We start from the raw sequence: 20,867 nt of genomic DNA, 5'->3' as shown, positions 1-20,867 counted from the left end.
TGGCTCACGCCTTTGTAATGGGTTGGAAGCTTTAAACGGCCCACCATTTATGTAATTTGCATTGGGTGACGCCCGGTCGCTATCCCTCTCCCGTCATGCTGTATAACATACGTTGACGTGGGAGAGAGACGGGGGGGGGGGGAAGAACTTTACTGAGACCCCGAGGAAATGGATCATGCGCTTGCGGGCTTCCTTGGCAACCAATACAAGTGCACTTGCGAGGAATCCACTATGCTATAAATCATTGTAATTTTACTGAGATCCCGAGGAAACGGATCATGCGCTTATGGGCTTCCTTGGCAACCAATACAAGTGCACTTGCGAGGAACCCACTACGCTATAAATCATTCTAATTTTTGAGAAGTAGGGCAGCAGGCACTGTGCCATTTTTCGTCATTCTACGGACAGCCGTGGTACCTGCTAAACGCATGTAATGCATTATGCGCACTTCGCTGATGCTGTGCCTGATGACGATGAAGAATTATGGCAGAGCCCTTTGTAACGGGTTGGAAGCATTCAACAACCTACTCGTTGCGCAATTCGCATTGTGTGACGCCTGGTTACAGAATTCGCGTTGTGCGTCGCTTGGTGCTTATTTTACTCTTCTACCACGCTATATTGCATATGCTAATGTGGTTCCTTCCCGACATGAAGCCTGTATAGGACCTTTTGCAAAGCAGTTTCAAGCACCGGCATGGCTCAGAGGTTGAATACCGGGCTCCCACGCAGAGGGCGCAGGTTCGAACTTCGTTCCATCCTGGAATTTTTTTCTTATTTCGTTTTTTTTTTTCTTATTTCGAGCGATACTGGTTACGGACACCGGCGGCGGCGGCGGACAACTACGGTACCAAAAACGGCCGGTGAAATGATCTCATAACAGCTTTCGCTGTAAAACGGCATAACATCCCTCCGGACGTTTTGAAGGCGATACAAGTGATCGCTTCAAGAAACGGGCGTCCGTTCCGGCGTGGTCTAGTGGCTAGGCTACCTGGCTTTCACCCAGGAGGCCCGGGTTCGATTCCCGGTGTCGGAATGTTCCTTTAGGGTCTCATGGTGTAACGGTTAGCACTCTGGACTCTGAATCCAGCGGTCCGAGTTCAAATCTCGGTGAGGCCTCGTTTTTTTTATTGCTCTTGCATTAACAGAAATATTGACAGTCCCTTTAGGAGAACACAGGCGAAAGCCCATGTTCTGCTTAGCCTTAGAAATTCGTTAAATTTTTTTTTGAAATTCTCGATCGATTACACTGTCTAGGCCGACTGCATTGACATGCACCGGCTAGCCCAGACTCCTTCAGACTTCTGAATCCAATGACTGAGTTGTCTGCCAATTTCTTTTCCTTATGGTATTCGTTTAAGCCACTAAGTCAACTAGAATATTGTTTACAACGTTTCAAGCAAACAAGTGCATTGCGTTCAGGATGCCGTCACGCCAAACGCGGCAGCGCTACGACCCGCGGACGCACTAAAAAAAAATCACAAGGTCCATCTTGCATTTGCCTAAGACGACTGGAAGGCGAAATACATCTTGTTTTTCTTCTGAATCGATGCATTTATCCCCCCCCCCCCCCCAAGTATTTCTGCACTTAACGTGCTTTTGCACTGTCTCCACGGTAGGAGGCTCCGCAAGCTTTCTGCACCTCACATGGTTTTGCACTGCCTCCGTGATCGGCACACATTTTTTAACAAACGACGATGTCACGTAATGACGTCATCATCCAACGTTACGGAGTGACTTCATGTTGACGTCACAAATTTTGGCGACCTGCGATGTCATGACGTCGTTCAGTGCTTTTGCGTCACTCGCGTTGACGCCGACGGTCAATTTACGGGTTTTATGAGGCTTCTAAGGATATCGTCTTAATAAAAAGTTCGGCAGATCCCACTGCTCGTGGGAATCGGTTTCATGCGAAGCAAGCAGCCAGTAGTTCTATGTTGCATTTCTTGGCTTTGAGTCAAGCGTTACGGACCGGATCGATGTGTCTTTGTAAATAGAGGAGTTGCGTTCACATTGCGGGCTTACCAGGCACGCCGACTACACTGACGTTTGAATGGTAACTTATGGTCTGACGTAACATCACCACTCACGTTAGAGCACGGACGTCTGTGTTATCGAAACAAAGTGCACGCTCTGGTGCGATGATGTGAATATCATACGTAACTTTCGTCAGCCTATTCCTCCGGGGTCAAGCAACGCTTGAATGTAGGTTGCTGAATCATAGGAATACAAATGTAATGTTTATTAGAGTTCTATGAAAGTGGAGCCAACACTGGAACCACCATAACGCCTGTATTATAGGAGTACATATGTACTGTTTATTTCTTTGTTATAAAATTAGATAGCCAGCACTACAACCACAATCAACACTGTATTGACATTATACATGCATAGGGTCTTTTTCTAATGCAGTTTCTAGACCTGGCGTGGCTCTGTGATAGAATACCTGACTGCCACACAGAATGCTTGGGTCCGATTCCTGCTGGGATCCTAATTTTTATCCTTTCCATTCGTCGGGTCAACGCTACCCATGTCGGTTTTTCTTAACGATCTCACATTTAAATTACCGATGTCTGTTCTCGCCGTTCCTGGGTATAGACTGTCAATTACCTGTGTCACGTACCCGTATACCACAGCCCTCGTTAAATGGGTATGTGCCACACGTGCCTGAAGGAAACGGTTTGACGACGTACGCGAGAGGATTTGCACGTTCTTCATGTCATGACCCGACAGTCATATTCGTCAAATCTTCTTACCCTCCCATGCCAATTATAGTCCACACCAAGTTAAGGAGGCGATCATGAGAGCACCCAGACGTAGGCGGCTCGATAGATAGATAGATAGATAGATAGATAGATAGATAGATAGATAGATAGATAGATAGATAGATAGATAGATAGATAGATAGATAGATAGATAGATAGATAGATAGATAGATAGATAGATAGATAGATAGATAGATAGATAGAAACGCTCAAAGTGGCTAGGGTTCACTAAGAAATGCTTCGCATTAAAAAAAGAACAATCCCATAATCACTAAACCACTGCAGCGGTTGCATCTTAAGCTTTATCGCTCATTAACTTATAGTCGCATACAACTTTAGACGTATGCGCTATTTCCCCTTGAAAGGCGGAAATGTCGCATACTAGCCTGGGCCAATGGGCGGGCGCTCCGGAATGACGTCATGAGCCGGGCGGCCGGTGACTCTGTCTTCCAGAACATGGCCAAGTGCCTGAGCGGGGCTATTTCTTTATGCGGGGCTCTCCGGGCTTCTTAACTTTTATCCGACTATAGGTTACGCCAGTACGAGTGATTCAGTGAGTTTGAAACTGCGTAGTGTGCCAGAGTGTTACATCGACGCGTACGTACTGTCTGAGCAGAAGAAGGCCAGAGCGGCGAAACGCCACGCGGACGATCGTGTCGGTACCGACTCTTCGCGGGTTCCACGCGCCTCCCAAGCCTTGGACCGCGGTTCCGGAACTGCTTCGCCAGGAGGTCGCCAGCTGTGGTGCGTGTTCGAGCCCGGCCGTCGCGACTACCATCTCCAAGACCTGCCGGTGCTTCTTTGCACCGTGGTGCTCTACTGCTGCGTCGAGCCGACGTCGCGAGGCGTGCGCTACCGCGGCGTCGAGGACGAAGGTCCCGACGGGGTGGACGCCTTCGCGACGACGCTGCGCCGGGACCACGCCAACCTGCCGCTGTACGCGCTCTTCGGCGACGGTGTCCAGACCACTGCGATCTTCTGCAACCAGGCAAGAAAAATTTTCATTAAGTGTGACGCTATATCCATGGCGAGAACGCCTGGTGAAAATGAAAAGACTGCGAATTGTAGTTACAGATTCAAGCATCCTTTTCACGATCTCAGTAGGATGTATGTCTTTAAATCGCGTTCAAAAGTCACAACAAACCGGGTTTCTCGCGCAGCCAAGCAGAAAAGCCTTGAAACTGCATTATGGAGTCGCTCACTTCGCTGTACGTAGTCCGATGGTTTCTTGAGCACCAGAATTAGCGCTCAGAATTGAAGCATGATACATTATTATACATCCCCGTTCATTCCTATGCTGCTAACAAGGCAAAATGAGTTGCACGCTGAGAAGCGGCGCTGCCTTCGCGGCTTCTAATGCGACATGTCGAGCCGCGGCGCATGCGCGCGCCGTACACGCATGAACAGCAAACCGCCGCTACCGACAGACACGAACCGCTCGCGCGCTCACCTACCACTGTTTGCAAAATGTGTTGCGTGTGTACGACGTCGCAGTCGGCGCAGAACGAAAAGCTTTTGTTATGAACGCTTCACGCCGTTTTCCGCGTTAACTTGCCGTGATTAGACACTCTGACCGGTAAGCTTTCCATTGCGCTAATGAAAACAGGTACCATGAAACTTGGTTGTCGGTCCCTTTGGGGCCACCACAGATAAACAGGGTAAATAGCGGGCTTCCTTCCTTGTTGCCAATCAGTACTTCTCTCAAATAAATGTATACTCTGATATAAAGTAACAGCTGGCGCCGTCAAAAGAAAAAAGAAGAAAGAAAACAGAAGAAAGTGTTTGTAGCTTGGTACACTCTCTGTAATACTGAAGGCGAAAGCCAGCCGAAAATAGGGTACCAGACTTCGTGCAAGACATAACGATCACACTGTGAGGGAGGCGGGGAACTTATGCATATTGCAGACTTCCCGAGAAATGCATATTGCAATTTATGCAGACTGCCCGAGAAACGCGGCAAGCCGCCCGTTATCTTGGTACGTTTTGTCAGTCGGGCAGTAAAAGATAAATGGCAAGCTAAATCCAAGGAGATAAAACAAAAACGAGGAGGCGTTCGTTTCTACGATAACGTCACCGCTTACAATAAACGGCTACTTTGGTTGACGCGCACGAAAGCGGCTGACATTGGTTATCAGTACACCTGGCAATCAAACGGAAAAGTTCTCACTAGGAAACAAGCAGGTGATAAGGCTATTGTTATCAAATGTGAAGAAGATCTCACTAAAATTACATAACCTGCCAGCGCTGCTATTTTCTACATCTTTTGTAAATCATGGAGAGCTTCGAAGTTCACTCGTTCAATAAGAGTGTCTCAGATTACAGAGAGACCATCAAAAGCTCTTTCTCTCTATTTCACTTGAATACTCGCAGTCTGGGGAACAAATTTGATGAACTAACTCAGTACCTTAACGAGCTTCATGAATCTTTCGATGTTTTAGCTTTTACAGAAACGTAGTATAATGAGAACTGTGACATGCCAATCATTGATAACTATAAAAACATTTCCATGTCTCGAACACACAAGCGTGGAGGCGGAGTATGCGCGTATATCAAGACAAGTATTGCTCATTCTACCATACCTGAATTGTGTTTACTAGTCCGGACGTTGAGTGCCTTGCATTATTAGTTAATAATACTGTCATCATTATTGTGTACCGTCCACCATCCGGTTCCATCAGAGATTTTTACAGATTCCTTAAAGAGACATTCGACTATTCGTTGACAAATAACCGGAAAGCTATTTACATTGGCGATATCAACATTAATTTACTCTCTAATCAAAAGTTGTCAGTCGATTTTCTTGACATGATACACAGTCATGGATTTGAAAATTGCATAACCTCGCCGACAAGAAAAACATATAAATCAGAAAGTCTTCTTGACGTTTGTTTGACGAATGACAGCATAGACAACATTTTCTCAGGCACCCTAACACTAGGGTTAAGTGATCATATTTATTTATTTATTTATTTATTTATTTATTTATTTATTTATTTATTTATTTATTTATTTATTTATTTATTTATTTATTTAAATACTCTCAATGCCATTTGCGGCGTTACAGAGAGGAGTGGTTACAAGTTAGAGATGGCAGTCTTGAATGATGCATGATCAGGGTTGCTGGCGATGGAGGCAGGAAGGTGGTTCCATTCGGATGAAGTCTTCGGCACGTAGGAGTGGAAGTATATGTTGGTATGGCAGAATGGCACATGGACTTTGAAGTTATGGTCGATGCGAGATGAAACGTAAGAAGGTGGCGAGAACAATGTACCTTTTATTTCAGGATTCATGAAAAAAATTTTGTGGAACAGACATAGGCGGGCCTGCTTCCTCCTGTTAGAAAGGGTAGGAAGGTCTAGAGAATTTTTAATTGATGAAATGCTAGCAGTACGGGAGTAATTAGCGACAATGAAGCGAGCTGAGCGATTTTGGATGGCTTCCAGTGCATTAACAAGTAAACACGAATGAGGATCCCAGATTGATGACGCGTACTCGAGTTTAGACCTGACTAGGGTTTTATAAAGAAGAAGTTTTAATGAAACGGGTGCTAATGAAAAGATACGGCGCAAGAAGCCGAGAGTGCGGTTAGCATTGTTAATCACATAACTGATATGATTATTCCATGTTAAATTGTTATCTATGCGAACACCTAGATATTTGTAAGTATTGACAGACGACAACTGAAAATTAGAAATTGAATAAACAGGGCTAGTGCAGTCAGTACTCCCTCGAGAGATCCTCATTATTTTACCTCATTATCCTCAATGCCAATCTTTTGCATACTTCCTTGCTATTCAAAGTCCAATCCACAATGCACTCTGTCTACTTTTGTCAGGAAGATTGATGAGAAAAGCCTAACACATTTTCGAGATATTGCGTCCATCACTGATTGGACCAGTGTCATTCAAGAAAAAGACCCAAATATCTCATTTAAGTTGTTCATGGGTATCTTTACAGCGACATATAATAAAGCCTTTCCAGAGCAACCATTCAGGAAACACAAGAAAAGGAGGAAACCATGGAATTCCCAGAGACTTTATAAAAGGATCGTCGAGAAAAACCGTTTATTTGCGCAATTCATACAGACAAAAGAGCCTAATTTGTTTGTTGAGTATAAGCAAATAAGAAATAAATTGGGAGCCGGCATTAAAAAGCAAGAAATGAATATTATTTAAATAAGTTCCAGACATGTCATTCCTCTAAGCAGACTTGGTCTATGTTAAACCAATTAATTGGTGGTAATAAAAATCGCATTGACACACCCTTGACACACGGAGGAGAAATTTTAGACGGTGTCAATTTAGCTGATAGAATCAATGCGCATTTTTTAACTGCAGGCGCACTAGAGGAACCACACGACTATTCCATAGATCCTGTGAGTTTCATGAAGGGAACGTATTCCAAATCTATATTTTTATCACCATGCAGTGACGAAGAAATATTTCATATTGCAACGAAGATGCGCGAGCGTACGGGTCGCGGAAGAAGAAGAAGAGTAGTGGAGCCGGCGCTTGGATTGTGTGGTTGGGTGAACCGGACTAGGCCTGTCCCAGAAGTACGCTGCTCTTTCCCAATGCCATTTCACCTCATCTATAAATAAACACAATCACTCGTAACAATATCATACATTCTCTGAAGCTCAAGTGTGCCCCTGGTGCAGACAATATAATGACAAAGCCAGTTAAAGTAATCGCCGATATTATTGATGGTCCCCTGGCACGTATATGAAACGTTATGCTGACCACTGGATCTTTTCCTGATGACATGAAACTGGCCCGAGTCAGTGTGATTTACAAGGGCGGTAACAGAAATGACCTAAATAATTATAGGCCCATCTCTGTGCTGTCAGTTTTTTCAAAAGTCGCTGAATACGTAATTAACAATCGTCTTTATAGTTACATTTCCGATAATAAGATTTTGGTTGATCAACAGTATGGATTTAGAAAAAACAATAATTCAGAATCCGCCCTAATGGATATAAAAGAAAAAATGCTAGACAACTTCGAGCATAAATTAATAACAATAGGTATTCTTTTAGACCTGCGCAAGGCGTTTGATTCAGTAGCCCATGACATATTAAAGAGAAAATTGCATTTTTACGGTATAAGAGGAGTTGCGTTGGACTTCCTCAGTAACTACCTAAATAATCGCCAGCAATTCACGTTTGTTAATAATATTAAGTCAAACACAGGACTCATCTCAACTGGTTACCACAAGGATGTATTCTTGGTCCCGTCCTATTTTTACTCTATATCAACGACATAGTTAACGTACAAGGTATTAAGGACATTGTGATTTATGCTGACGACACGAATGTACTTTTCGCCGGACAGGATTGCCAAGAATTACAGTATGCAGCAAACGCACGGTTATCCGAACTATCAATATGGCTACAAACAAATCGGTTGCAATTAAACATCACAAAAACAAAGTATGTATTGTTCAGACAAAAAAATAAAACCATTAATAACCAGTTTTGTTTGAAATATCGCGGGAACGAAATTACACGCGAATCAAAAATCAAATTTCTTGGGGTTGTATTTCACGAGAATATGTCTTGGTCGGAACACATCAATTACTTATGCACTAAAGTTGCTCGCTCAATAGGCACAATAAATAAATTACGTCATGCATTTCCGGTTAGAGTAAAGCTGTTATTGTACTACTCGCTTGTTTATTCTCATTTTATTTATTGCATACTTGTATGGGGAGCGACTACACAGACTAACGTAATGAAGCTTTCAGTACTCCAAAAAAGAGCTGTACGTGCTATCGAAAGTATCTCAATTCGTGAAAGCACGAAAAGTGCATCTCGTAAACACAACCTGTTGAACATTTCTCAAATATATCTGAAAAAACTATCAATTCATATACACCAACTTGTCAGAAATGATAAAAAGAGTTTTGAACAACGATATCTAAATGTCAACACATCATACGATTTTCGACATAAACACTATGACTTCCATACAACACGAACAAATTATGGCCTTCAGAAACTTTCGGCTGTCATACCTCGTACCTTGAATGTTTATCCACAAATTGATTTTCTGATAAGGGAATATTCAAATTGTAACATTCCTTCAAATGTGCTAAACAGTTTGCTAATAGAAGAAATGTAGAAAAGCTTTATAAGGTTGTCTTAAGACAACCTTATAAAGCTTTTCTACATTTCTTTCTTTATGTAATTTTGTCATGATCTTTTATGTCCAATAAATAGTTACCAGCTATTCATTGATGTCTTAAACTACTGTTATGTACACGTGACTGATTGGAATGTACTTTATTTTGTATTTGTTATCGTTGCGTTTAGCATGTGAGATACTTTGATTCGAGGCAGTGACTTTACGCATTGTATAACTGTAACATTGTATAATATTGTACCATAACTGTGTAACACTTCTATGAAATTATGCTGCAACATGTGCCTACCGTAGGGAAGTTGGGCCCTCGTCAGGTGTATTACCACACCTTTAGCCCAATTTCCTCGGTATACAGTGTTCGCTGTACACCGGAATAAAATTTGATTTGGATATTAGTTTGACTGTTTGCTGTTCGGGGAGACGGGGGGGGGGGGGGGGCAAGGGGGAGAAGCCTAAAAGGGGAGCGGCAACACATCCTCCCCCCACCCCCTACTCCATGCCGTGCGCTGGCGCCGCCCTGATTGGTGCCGAGAACGTGGGAGAAAGCAGAAAAATAATAGCATTAAACCGTGGTGGTTCTAACCTAAAACGCAGCAGAAAGCTGTAAGTTTTGAGTTCATATTCCTTTTTGTGCAGGAAGAAAAAAATTAATTCATATCAATAACAGCGAAAAACAAAGAACTTGGCAGCGCACTCGTTGGCGCCCCGTTATAAAGGGGACGTTCATAGCATTCAATCATCCATCCATTGTTGAAGTGTAGTCACGTCCTTTCCCCTGCATCAAAAAAAAAGCGCGCAGCTATCGCGTTGCTGAAAATAGCGCAGTTAGCTATTCCTTAAGAATGGCTACATGTGCCTCATTGACGTTTCATTAGGTGAGTACTCATCGGGTTAAAAATGTATAATTAACGAATTGAATCTCAGTAACTAAAAACTTACCGACGGTTATAGCCGTTAGTAACTTCGATATACTGGGAACAACATATGTACTAGGTTTGCTTCCAATAACGCCGTTCCTCTATTTGACGCAACTACAGCGAGACGGCTGCCCAGCGTAGCTTCTTTGGTCGTGGTTCAAAGCGCAAAGAAAGAAAGACGCACCAGGGGTTCGCGCGTCGGGTTTATTTCGGCCTCCGCAGCATGACACCCTCCTATTCTCTCTCTCTATGCTTTGCTGCTTTCTTCCCCGATCGCAAATAAAGCAAAGCCACACAGTCCCTTATGCATTCGCCTAAGACGACCCGAAGGCGAAAGTCATCTTATTATTAAGGCGAAAGCCTTATATGCCTCACTAAACGCGAGATTTGACCGTCGGCGTCTGCTGCGTCCCGCGTCGGCGGCGTCCCGCGTTCTGCGGCGTCGGGTACGCATTGTTCGAGAAGAGCGAGCGAACGGCAGTAACCATGCGCTCTTAGCGTTGGGCAGTAACGGTAGCGCTGGATTAAAAACAACAGCATGGCGGCACCCGTCGAAGCTGGTTCCTTGCGCCTCCAAATTATAAAGTCTCCTTCGTGAGCTGTGTCGGCCGTAAGTTCTAAACGGACGCTTGTGTTTGCGCTATGTCTGCGTCCCGAGGCGTCGACAGCAATGTATTTGTTTTTACTTTGCACTGTTTGCAAGATTCATTCTCAAATCCTCTGGGAAAAGGCTTAGCAGGCGTGGCTGAACAAACAGCTGATCACAATAACAATGACAAAACATACCTCATACCTTGTTGTCAGCGTGAGAAGACACAAAGCGGTCGCCGATTCCACGATTTTATTACTATCGGGACAGTGGGCAAGTAGCGAGCGCGAGTTCGGATCGAAGCGGGCGACAGCGTCTGCATGGGCGCTGCCATGTTGGTTCGCTATCTCAATTAGCAGAAGTTACCGACACAATAATTAAATGCTTATGACGTAAACGCAAATCGTTGTTACCCTATCATGTATTGCTGAGACATAGTACGTGCCAAACAATTAACGCAATTGTCTGAACCTTCTCTATTTACAATGCAGTTACAAACAGAACTATGTTTTGCTGCGCAAGCATGTGATTGGCTTACACCTCGTAGCTTCCACCCTGCTGCAACCAGCTTGTGAGATGAAGCAAGATGGAGTATAGTGACACTGGCCAACGGTTCCAAGAACGAATATTAGTAGGCGACAGTATGCTGCGAAGGTACATGAACTTTGAAGCAATGATGACCTTTGGGGACCGCCGTGGTGGAGCAGTGGTTGTGGTGCTCGGCTGCTGACCCCAAGGTCGCGGGTTCGATCCTGGCCGAGGCGGTCGGATTTCGATGGAGGCATAGGCGTGCGCAGGGTTCCCCTTCAGAGGGGGCGAAGGTTCATCGCGGCGCCCCCCCCTCCCTATTAAGTCAATCTATGCGGCACACGCACACTTTGCGCCCCCTCTTCTTTCTAAGCTGACTGGGGAGGGGGGGGGGGCGGTCGACCCTCCCCCCCGTGCGCACGCCTATGGATGGAGGCGAAATGCCAGAGGCCCGTGTGCTGTGCGATGTCAGTGCACGTTAAAGAACACCAGATGGTCGAAATTTCCGGAGTTCTCCACTACGGCGTGTCTCATAATCATATCGTGTTTTGGGGACGTACAACCCCAGATATTATTGACCTCGTGGGCACGTATCAGATGTTGTTTGTTGTGGTCGTTTGCCTAAAGAGTAAATTGAAAAGTTAGTTTAGTTTTTACAGCGCTTTATATTGCGTATGTTACAAGTACAGCCATTTAGATAGATAGCCGAACACTCAAATTCAACCAGATCAAGCACGAAGGCTTTTCAAAATGGCGTCTAAAGTTGCACCGTAGTGCAATTGGCTCCATTAGCGGTCCTCCCGGTGGATTCGTTATCTCACTTCCATTCTACACACCGTTAGAGAAGGCTTACCGGGCTTACTACTTTCCCCCTCGACTCTGTTGTAATGTGGGAGCATCACGTTGGTCATGGAGCGACACCCGCTGTCGCAACAAAGCCGTGGCGCCGTGGCGTAAAAGCGTAATATAGACCAACGTTACTAGAACAAACTAGTAACGTTGATATAGACAGCGATCACTAGACCAGGTTCAGCTTACAAACTGCGCCGCGTTACGCGGAACCGCCAGATTCCGCTTCGACTGGCGCTGCAGTCGCATCGGGATCCCGCGCTGCCCACGCTGCACAGTTAGCTGCAGCACGGCTGCTGGATTCAAAAGCGCTTTTTCATCCAGCGGCCGTGGCTGCAGTTAGCTCGAGTAGTCCTCCGTGTAGTCTCCGCTGGAACTGCTTGTGGCGGTTAACCTCCCGCATTCTTTTTTCTGTTGCCATGTCTTCGGAACTTTGCCGGTGCTCCGTAGCTCATGTGTTTACATGACTGCTAATTCGATGAAGTGTTGTGTGTGCATCTAAGCCCACCAAGTCATGCCGACGTGTTGTGTGCGCGGTTGTACGAGCGGGTACCGGAACGACACAAGCCGGGCGGTCCGCGATTTCTTTCTCGCTCCTAGCTCTCTGCACGTATCTTAAAAGTTTTATTGACTAACTCACATGCATTTCTATGCAAAGTTTCTACGACAACACAAAGACACGAGTGTGTAAGTTAAAGTTGCCAGAAAGCATGCAAAGCTCTTGTAAGTACCGGCCGAAGCAATGCTATCTGGGGTTTTACGTGCGAACACCATGATATGGTATGATGCACGCCGCAGTGGAGCCCATGTAACACAAAACCTCTAAAAGACGTCTCGAAACGGCTACGGACGGCTATAGACGTCTTGGTTTACGAGAAGATCAAGAATAGACATTTTTGCAAAATAAAGCACTCGCCTCTAAAATATGCCTGCGTACTGTTTATTACAGTTTTCAACAGCTACGACATAGCCAGAGTGTATTCTGCCAAAGAAGTCCACAACGTCTACTTTGAGACATTTTTAGACATTGTGGGGGAAAGTGAGCGCGCAACGACTATTTAAATGATTCTTCAAATGTTTTGTCCACGAGCACAAAGACGCCAAAACGATATGTCTAAAGAGCGGTGACTGTCGCTTTAGTGAAAGAAGAGACGCAGAAAACAAAGCCCTCAAAATAATTGGTTTCGCTCCGTAGCGCGGGTTTCTATCAGCAGGCGGCTAAGGCCGCGCAACGCTCGCGCAACAGCGAACGAGAACAGAAGCAAACGCAGGCAAGCCAGGCAAGCATGCTACTGATGCTGCGCAGTCGGAGGCTCGAAGCGGGTGTTGTGGTGTTGTCGAAGCGCGCATGCTCCTAGTGGAGATCAGTGGTTTACCCCTGCATTCAAGAACATCTTTTCACTCGGCGCTCCACCTTGACTCAATATCGATGGCAGATACACCTATTGGCAGGAATGTTCACTAAATATTGAGCAATAGGCGGGATCACTTTGTGAAAATCGTTGTGTCTTTTCTGTTGAATGGTGACGCTGTGCTCAGCTCGGTCAAGTGAAGGGTGAGGCTTGTTTCAGAATACCTGTTCCTTCCTCCCCCTTTCCCCTCTTCCTCCACTAGTTCGCGCCAGCCGCCAGGCACCAGTTCGTAGCGGCTCTATCGGCAGCAGAGCTAGCAGAGCTAGGCGACGGCCGGCGGTCATTTGTGTTTTGTGTAGCGTTGTCAGCTTTTGTTTGTGAACGGATGAACGGATTACGGGCTGTTTGCCATCAAGTAACGGAGTAACGGTGATACTGTCTGTCGCATATTTTCCATCAGTGTTTGGTGAAACAAGCTTTACTGTATGTTTGCGAACGGTACGTTCGTCGGTACGTTCATTTCAAGAAGCGATTGTTCTGCTCACCACCTTCGTTGCAGCCAGACAAACATCTAAGAACGTGTGCACGTTCGGATAGAGTGCTTTTTTCGGTAAGTGCACCTGACTTTTCGTCATTTTTACTGAAAGGTTTTAGAATTGTGATTAAAATGTGAACAGTTCTTTGCTAGGTTGAACCGCGTGGTCGAACGCTAAACTATACGCGCCGGTGCGACTCGCCCTATTTTTAGTAATTATGTTTTGCGCGTTACAGCTCGTGGCTCCACGCACGCAGCCGACATAGTTCAAGCAAGCATGCTTACAACTATGCCGGCCTGTCGCTGACAAAGTGCAAAGCCTCTACCGTATAGGCGCCTCGCCTGTAGGTGTGGTTATGATTGATTGTCGTTTCTTAATACATGACAGCATTTTATCATATCTGTAATTGGAAATGTTTCTTTAGAGTGACTTGATGATCTGTTATTTGTTGTAAATCCTGCGTAGCTTACTTGCTTTCTCTGTATGCAGCTTTTCTTCACTGCTGTTTGTGCAAGATATTGGGCCTGAGACCACGCCAGCTAATGCGGAAGCCCGTGCAGTTTCTTTGACGAGACTTGGAGTGCATTCATGCAGAATTTTATTTACGTCGCTGCCGTGCCACTCAGCTTCACCTTGTGCGGTCACCTTCCGACGTGTTTTGTGCCACATTTGGTTATGCTTTATTCATTAATAAAGCCGATTTGACAACATCATGGGATAATTTATTGTTGCTGAGAAGCAAGATTATTTATTTGCGCGCCATCCGCTAAACGTCATTTATGTAGTACAGTATACGTGTTGATCCCCTGCTTACGTGTTCAAATTTATTATAAACCTATGTCTTTTATATGAAAATTGGATATGTATATATATATGGTGTGCTGAAGTAGCCAATAATTCACGCGGCATATATGAGTTACCGCAACAACTTGATTCGGTCCGCAATAAACAGGAGTAAACTCAGCGTCGAAAATTTATATATGCAACAGTGAGGACATGCGTGGGTGAACAGGTATGTACGTATGTTAGTGATCTTGCTTGATTGTTTGGTCACTTGCTCGACGACTGATATAGGGAAGTGGGAGAAAAAACAGGAAAGAGCTCTCGCGGGAGCTCTTTCGGTCCCTTCATTCTCTATCTTCCTATGGTAGCCGTCAGGCTGCCGACCAAACATGCTGTAAAGACAGTTATAATAGTTTGTTTTATATTTCGAAAGTCCAAAATTTCGAAAACGCCGAAAAAACAAAAACCTCTAGAAAACGCCTTAACTTGGTCTTGTCAAACCGTCTTTTAAAGTCGTCAACTAGCGGGACATTAGCACAGCTATCAGACGTCGAAAAGACGTCTACGGCTACGGGAATGTCTTGACCAAGACGTCTATTAGCCCTTTTTGGTAGCCGTTCAAGACGTCTTTTAGACGGCAAATAGCTTCTTTTGTGTTACATGGGAGGTCTACCACCTGGTGTTCTTCAACGTGCATGAACATCGCACAGTACACGGGCCTCTAGCATTTCGCCTCCATCAAAATGCGACCGCCGTGGCCGGGATCGAACCCGCGACCTTCAGGTTAGCAGCCGATCACCGTAACCGCTACACCACTGCGGTGGACATATATACCGCCAGTACTTGAGATTTGTGGAGTGTGAACTTGAGTTTACTGGAAAGTGAGAGGACAACCAGTGCATTTATCCTTTATTTCGTGGCAGTAGGTGCAGACAGAAGTGAATACACCTGAATAAACTGATGTATGAAAGCCCCGTTGATTTGTTACTTTCTAATCCATGCTAAATCGTTAGTGAGGGCAGTGGCCACGATTTGTCCGCCGAATTAGCATGAAACAGCATTTACGCTGAAAAAGGGGGTGCTCACGAGCACGGAAGCCACGGCCGTTACTTGCGACTCGCGTGGGTTTCTATGCGAATCGTTTGTATAGAAATACAAATGCCAAATCTTTTGTTCAATTGACGCTCGTTATAACCTTAGGCGAAATGCAAAAAAAAAGGGCAGGTTACTAAATGGTACCGAAACCACGCACGCACGCAAAGCGAAACGCCTGATGTTCCGGGAGCTTTGGACTCGAGACTGTAAAGCATGCCGCGCTCACATGTTTTGAAGTAAGCACAAAAGAAGCGCCAGTGGCTAAGATATGTTGCAGCAATTCATTTGAAGTTTTCCACACGGCTATATGTAAATAAACGTGAACACTGGGCGTCCGGCGCCCAGTGTGCACGCGACTCGCCACCCTCGCGACTCGCAAGGCTGTGCTCGGCGAGCACAGCCTTGCAAGTCGCGAGGGTGGATCTCGATGGAACGCTCCCGCCACCTGTCGGCCAAACGGAAAACGGAGACACAAGCGAAACACGGCGCCGGCGGAGAGTTTGAAACCTGAGCCTTGTCTAGTAACGTTGGTATAGGAGGTATTCACTGAGCTCCTCCCGCCAGGCAGCGCCAGCCAGTCCGCCGCCATAGCCGTGGTCGTTCAGTCATCCGGCATAAGACAGTCTGATGCTTGGCGGCGCTGCACCTCACTACGTCGTTTTCTTAGAAAAAAGAAATCACAGCACATCCACGAAGCACCGGGGGATCATTCGGGTAACCGTGAACCTCCCGTGCATAGCCCACCCGAGCATGCAAGTGAGCAAAAACACGACTGTACAGTATACCATGTAATCAGTGTTGTAGGCGTTACTGAAAAAAAGTAACTAAATACGTTACTCGTTACACTATAAAAAAAGGAACGCGTTACCGCCCTGCGTTACCAACAAAAAAATGTAACGCGTTACCGTTACCGTTACCGAAAAAAAGTAACGGACGTTACCTCTGCCGTTACTCCGCAATCATAAATTTTAATCAACGCGTGATTGCTGCAGGAACCCACAATAAGAATTTTTTAAACCTCAAATTTATGTTTCACATAAATCTTCTAACCCAAACAACGATTCACTCGTTTGCGATGACCATGATTAGGAGTCTAACTGCGGTTATGTCTGCCGTGTAGCTACCTGTACCGTGGTTAGCCCGTAACCGTAGTTTGCTTAACCGCGGTTAAGGCTGTTCGTGTGACAGCGGTATTAATGGGCTTTAGTTGAAACAGAGGGACGCCAACCAAGGTAAGGACAGACAGACAATGAACTTTATTTGATCCTGAGGAGCTTTCGCGAGAACCCCTATCGGGGACCCGCGGAAGCCGCTGGCCGCGTCCAAGTCGGGGCTGGGACACCGTGATGTTCCGCCCTTTCTTGGGCCCTCTGGATTGCCTGGATTTGTGCCTGGAGCGATGGGCTCCGGAGTGCCTCTTCCCAGTCGGCTTCAAAAATATTTTTTTTTTTTGCGTAACAAGAAAAATCGGACGTTTCGCGTCCCACTCGCATTCTTTTTCAGGGTTTTCTTGCTGCCATGCGGTCACGCCTATTCTCCATGCTGTGAAGAATTCCGTTGAGGCAGACTCTCGATCTGCAGCGCACCTGTAGACCAGTTGACATTACCGGCTGTCTCCTGGATGGGCCAGGATTCCACAAAAAGCCGCTTATAGTAATTGGCCTCTAAGTCGACGACACGGGAGTTGTCAAATTCGATGCGGTGTTCGTTCACCACGCTGTGCTCGGCGAGTGTACTCTTGTCACTCGAACTTGCGGACGTCGTTTTTATGTTGTCGCAGCCTCTCGGGGAAAGTCTTTGTTTCCCCCACGTACGAAGCGTCACGATCAGCACATGGTATGGTCTAGACCAGCCCTTGCGCTTTCTCTTCGGGTGGCCTGTCTTTTGGGCACGAAAAGGCGCAGGTGCCAGCAAGCAATCCACCTGCTACAATCCACTTCCACGAAAAGCAGTTTCTCATGGCGGATTCCGCGGCTTGCTTCAAGCTTTGTGTGGCGACAAGCGATTCCGCCCGGGCACGCTTTGTCAATGCCCGGCAAGCCGAACGCAGTCCGACGCTGCGACAAAAGAATTCGTCGGGGCGAGCTCTAGGAAAATGGCACCTGCAGGATGAAAAAGTAACGAGTAACGTGACCCCACACGTTACCGAAAAATGTTAACGTAAGTACGTTACCCGTTACAGTTTTGAAATTGTAACGAGTACGTTACTAAGTTACCGAAAAAAGTAACGCGTTACCGGTAACGCCGTTACTTGTAACGCGTTACCGCCAACACTGCATGTAATGCCACTTTATCGTAGACCCAAAGAGTCCTCCAACTCTTCCCGCCCCTCTTGTATACTACATTGGCTCTGACAGGCGGCAATTGACGCAAATCGCCGCACAGAATCATATTCAATCCCCCAAACGGTTCGTACAGTCTTTGAGTAATCTGAGACGGCAGTAGACGGCGTTAAAGTTTACGTACGTTTTCATCCATGGCAGAAAGAGAGTGTGTGGTCTGGAACGCGCTTACATACGCATTTGCACCGCAGCGTCCTTTCGTGAATTTAAAGGGACATAAAGAGTCGATGTACGTTGAAGTCGCCTAGTGGTATAAAGGGTTTGTGCTTGTAGGTGGTTTATATTGTTCTCTCAAAATTACGATTGTTGTTCGTTTATGGTAAACCTTTCTTTGATTCACATACACACATATGTTTCCACTATAGCGACGGTTTTCTAACCACCATGACCGCGGACAGTGAGCGTCGACGACAAAGCTAGGTCCTAAGGTCTATAATTTCTACGTTGAAATGACCGACTAGTATAAAGGGTTCGTGCTTCTAGGTGTTTTATATTGTTTCGTCGCAATTATGATACGCCCTTGTGCACCGCAGCGTCCCTAGCGGTCTATGCAAAACTGAGAGACGCCGCCACCTCGCCGGACACGGGACATGCCTCGACCCTAATGTGCTTCGCCCCTAATCAAAACAACACGTGCTACCGAGAGCTTTGCAGTTCAACGATCACGTCCGCGAGCAGGGCCACGAGTATGGCGACTGCCGCGCTAGAGCCCCTTGCGGATGACGTCACGTGAATACCTCCTCTAGAGCCAAGAAGAAATTGTGGTTATGGTTCGCCTACTTATGGTGGGGAGAGACGCGCGCGTCGCTTTCGCATCTTGCCCTATATCACGGCTCAATTTTGCTGGTTATGTCCGCTAGGCTGTGCATTCTGGCGTTGCAACCACATCAGAAAACTCCGCTGCATATGCAGCGCCGAATGCGTACGTGTTTCTAAAACCGAACTTGCGGAAAACCAGCGGTCATATACGGTACGTTGGCAGGCGATTGACTACATAGATGGCGCGGGGCCCCGACAACGTCTAAGCCAGAGCGAGCCGGCGGTCTGCCGCTCTGGCCTAGGGATGGCTCATTAACTTATTTCATTGATTGAAAATTAGTATTTCATCGGCTCAGCCATTAAACGATAAATGCAGTTTTTTTTTTAGCCGATCGATTATTCTGCGTCTTTGGCAGGCAGTTTGAAAAAGGCTGAAGCAAAGGTTACGCTCAAGCAAGACCCTTGTTATCCACCTGGTGGAACAAAGACACAAAACACAAGTGCGTAATTGTTTAATAACTGATATTATTTACCTACCTAACTCGAGAGCCCTTCCCCTGTTAGGTGCTTGACGTACTAGTATTTTTTTTCTTTCTTTCTATCGCACTGCGCCATGCTCCCTCCTCTTTAATGTTGCCTTCCTCGATGCGGAAATTCCACGTGCTTAGCTGAGCGCAGCACTTCAGTTGTTACAGGCGACAACGACGGCCATGCCTTCATATCCAGGTAACAATGAAATGTGGCAACATCAAATGGAAAGTGACCTCGATGAAAGATCACATTGCCATATCACAAACGGCTGATTGCCGACAAGCCCACGATCGAGAGAGCATAAATCATTGGAAAACCGCGCATATAAATATCTACACATGTGACCGGCGTACCTTCGAGCACCGCAATTCGTAGCGCTTGCGGGCGCCGTGTTTTTCGCGTTCGTCACTGAACTATGCTTAAAAAAATAAGAAGAGAAACTACTCTACCGAAAGGCGAGGCCCGTCAAAGGCCCATCATATTCTTCTTCTTATTATGATTATCATCATCACAATTATCATAATCATCATCATCATCATCATCAAACTTTCTCTTTCTTATGCGTCTGCTGTGGTTAGAGTAACAGCGGGCAGTGAAAAAAAAAAAAATGTCGGCAGCATGTTACAATCTAACAGTCGAAGGCGAAAGCATTCATTCATCCATCCATTGTCCCAGTATAGTCACGTGGTAGTTTCTTATTTCGCGGGACTTCTTTTACCGAAAAAAAAAGAGTGATAGCACGCCATTAGTAGTACGTTGCTCAAGATAGCGCGCTTATATGTTTCAAGCGGTCATGAGCCACTCCTCGAGCTTGGTGGAAAAACACATCCTGCGGAAAGCGACACTGCTATGAAACAGCTCAGCCGCGCGGCAAAGTGACAGAATTGGAGCGTGAAGTTGCCACTTTCTCAGGCGCCCTCTTTTCCTAGAGTTCCGTGAGCACTCTCTTCGGAGAGGCCGGTCATACAGTTAGTACAAAGCGAGCAAAAGTTCCCCATAGGGCCCATGCATTAGAATCTCCGGCAATAAGGGCGCTGCCATATAGCAGCCATTACACTACCGGGCGAGCGTTACCAGCCCCTGAGACACGTGCTAGACTTGACGCTGGCATTTAGTCTTCACCGTAATGAATGAAAGTGAGCTAACGCGAAGTAGAGCTGTAAGTACGCGTAAACAGAAAGCGAAGACGACGACGCACTGCGACTCAAAACTCAGTCAGGAGACACGCACTCGGCTGCGATCTCGAACTCAAGTGGATATAGTGGCGCCATCTAGCGAAAGTGACTGCAAACGCATCTTCCTGCGCTGCGAGTTCCGCACAGTGGTTCCGCACACAGTAAATATCCTAAATGGCCTTGAATATTTCCTAGAAATATTCTAAATGAACATTAAGCACTGTCTCCATGTTTTAATTCGTCAAAATTCCCGTGTTTGATTTATATCGCCAGTATTCCTAACATTGAATAGTGCCAATTTTATCCGATCTGTAAATAACTGCGAAGGCAACAATGACAATGGTAAGGCAATGGCGGTGTTTACATAGGCCGTGTTCCAATTCTGGACAGCATCGTAGACAGTCTACGCTGACAGCTTAGAAGACAGCATCGAGCTCATGCTGTCCGAGAAATGGAATGCGTCTAGAAGACGGATGGATGGATAAGGCTGTACCCTTTAGATCGCG

The 20,867-nt window shown here is 46.0% G+C and overlaps 2 non-coding genes across 2 annotated transcripts; both read left to right on the top strand.

Annotated features, from left to right (window-relative positions):
- Positions 1–961: 961 nt before the first annotated feature.
- Trnae-uuc (transfer RNA glutamic acid (anticodon UUC)) lies at positions 962–1,033 on the top strand. The gene has a single exon. It is a non-coding gene; the product is annotated as a tRNA-Glu (tRNA).
- Positions 1,034–1,044: 11 nt separating this feature from the next.
- Positions 1,045–1,116, top strand: Trnaq-cug (transfer RNA glutamine (anticodon CUG)). Its single transcript has one exon. It is a non-coding gene; the product is annotated as a tRNA-Gln (tRNA).
- Positions 1,117–20,867: the final 19,751 nt, after the last annotated feature.

The sequence above is a fragment of the Rhipicephalus sanguineus genome, chromosome 11 (genome assembly GCF_013339695.2).
Source record: "Rhipicephalus sanguineus isolate Rsan-2018 chromosome 11, BIME_Rsan_1.4, whole genome shotgun sequence".
Taxonomy (NCBI): domain Eukaryota; kingdom Metazoa; phylum Arthropoda; class Arachnida; order Ixodida; family Ixodidae; genus Rhipicephalus; species Rhipicephalus sanguineus.
The sequence above is the reverse complement of the archived record's forward strand: the minus strand, read 5'-3'. Positions and strand labels throughout refer to the sequence as shown.